This window comes from Rhinolophus hipposideros (assembly GCF_964194185.1).
Source record: "Rhinolophus hipposideros genome assembly, chromosome: 15".
Taxonomy (NCBI): Eukaryota; Metazoa; Chordata; class Mammalia; order Chiroptera; family Rhinolophidae; genus Rhinolophus; species Rhinolophus hipposideros.
Genome location: NC_138061.1, coordinates 44,837,537 through 44,839,944, shown reverse-complemented (window position 1 = coordinate 44,839,944; position 2,408 = coordinate 44,837,537). Strand labels below are relative to the sequence as shown.

Below are 2,408 nucleotides of genomic sequence, written 5' to 3'. Positions count from 1 at the left end.
TTCACCCTTTATAGTTGTGTCAATATCCTCAAGGTATCAAATTGCCAGCTATCTTGTTTTGAAGTGGAAAGAATTTCCTTTCTGCTTATTTAGTGTTACAGTTTCATAAAGTGGGTCCCGAAAGAGTACTTCTTGTGCTTCAAAGTCAGAGAGTATTTCAAGTTAAAACAGCTCTTTCTGTGATCATGCTATTACTTAGACATTTGCCCAGTGAATGGTGGAGGTGTAGACATTTCAACATACTCTCACTGTTCTCTGAACCACAAATCCGATCTCCTTCATAATAACCAATCTTCCTAATCAATCATATTGACATGTTGGATTTTTTTTCTTTCCAAAGGATATAATCTATCATCAGAAGTTCCAAATTCTTCATTGTAAGGAAATTGCTACTTGATGTGCTACCATCCCATCTTCCATATTGTTATGGACTGAATATCAGTGCTTCTCTAAAATTAATATGTTGAAGCCCTTTCCCCCCGTGTGATGATATAGGATGCAGGGCTTTTGGGAAGTAATTAGGTTTAGATGAAGTAATGAAGGGGAATATATCAGAGCTTCCATTCTCTACCCTGTGAAGATACAGGAGAAGGTGACCATCTGCAATCTAGTAAGAGGACATTCACCAAGAACAAAATCAACACCTTGATAATGGACTTCCCAGACTCCAGAACTTTGAGAAATAAATGTCTCGTTCAAGCCACTCAGTTTATGATATTTTGGTATAGCAGCCCAAACCAAGGCAAATATGTTCTCAGATTTTTCTGAAACCGGATGTGAAGTCAGGGTAGGAAATCTTGCTAAAATACATACAGCATTTCATTTATTACACCTTTGTTATACAGATGACACACAGATGCTTGGAGATTATGTAAATTATACAAAATCAATCACCTAGAGAGTAAGTATTAGAGCCATAGTTCAAACCCAGATCTGTCTGAATTCAAAGCACTTGTCTCTGGCTCTCTGCTCGTTCCATTTGACAGATAGCTGTGTCTTCCTGTAAAGTGCCCGCACGACCCTGAGACATGATGGTAAAGGTCAGAGTGAGCAGATTTGGCTGTATTGGATGGCTGGTCACCAGGGCTGCTTTTAACTTTGGCAAAGTGGATGTTGCCACTATCAATGACCACTTCATTGACCTCAACTACATGGCCTATATGTTCCACTGTGATTCCACCCGTGGCAAGTTCAAAGGCACAGTCAAGGCTGAGAAGGAGAAGCTTGTCATCAATGGAAAGCCCACTACCATCTTGCAGGAGTGAGATCCCACCAACATCAAATGGGGTGATGCTGGTACTGAGTAAGTTGTGGAGTCTACTGGTGTCTTTACTACTTTGGAGAAGGCAGGGGCTCACTTGAAGCCAAGAGTGGACCCAAGAGGGTCATCATCTCTGCCCCTTCTGTGGATGCCCCTATGTTTGTGATGGGTGTGAACCATGAGAATTATAAGTATGACAAGTCCCTCAAGATTGTTCGCAATGCCTCCTGTACCACCAAATACTTGCCCCCTCCCCCCTGCCAAAGTCATCCATGACAATTTTGGCATCGTGGAGGGACTCATGACCACAGTCCATGCCATCACTGCTACCCAGAAGACCATGGATGGTCCTTCTGGGAAACTTTGGCGGAGGAGTGATGGCTGAGGGGCTTCCCAGAACATCATCCCTGCTTCTATTGGCTCTGCTAAGGCTGTGGGCAAGGTCATCCCTGAGCTGAATGGGAAGCTCACTGGTATGGCCCTCCATATCCCGACCCTCAGCATGTTGGTTGTGGATCTGACCTGCTGTCTGAAGACAACTGTCAAATACAATGACATCAAGAAAGTGGTGAAGCAGGCATCAGAGGGCCCCCTTAAGGGCATCCTGGGCTATACTAAGGACCAGGTCATTTCCTGTGACTTTTACAGTGGCATCCACTCTTCCACCTTTGACCCTGGGGCTGGCATTGCCCTCAATGACCACTTTGTCAAGCTCATTTGTGATATGACAATGTGTTTAGCTACAACAACAGGGTGGTGGACCTCATGGTCCATATGACCTCCAAGGAGTAAGAGTCTGCTGGATCACCAGCCCCAGCAAGGGGAGGAGAGGTCCTCAGCTACTGGGGAGTCCTTTTCCCGAATGATTCCCCAACACACTGAGAATCTTCTGAACTCCAGTTTCCATTCCCGACTCCATGAAGAAGGAGAGGGGCTGAGGGAGCAATACCTCACCATCAATAAAGTTCACTGTACCCAGCCAGAAAAGAAGCTCTTGTTTCTTCTAGTACACTCACTATATTCTTTATAAAAACTTTAATACTGCCCCCAAATATAAATAATGCCAAAATTAGAATTTATAAAATTATTCATGATATACCTATTTACATGTTATAGAAAACTAGAACATTTGATCTACATCCCTATC

The 2,408-nt window shown here is 43.5% G+C and overlaps 1 pseudogene across 1 annotated transcript; it reads left to right on the top strand.

Moving 5' to 3' along the window:
• The first annotated feature begins 1,031 nt into the window (after positions 1 to 1,031).
• On the top strand, positions 1,032 to 2,053 carry LOC308508177 (glyceraldehyde-3-phosphate dehydrogenase-like; annotated as a pseudogene). The gene has a single exon. The product of its transcript is annotated as a glyceraldehyde-3-phosphate dehydrogenase-like (transcript).
• The last annotated feature ends 355 nt before the right edge of the window (positions 2,054 to 2,408 follow it).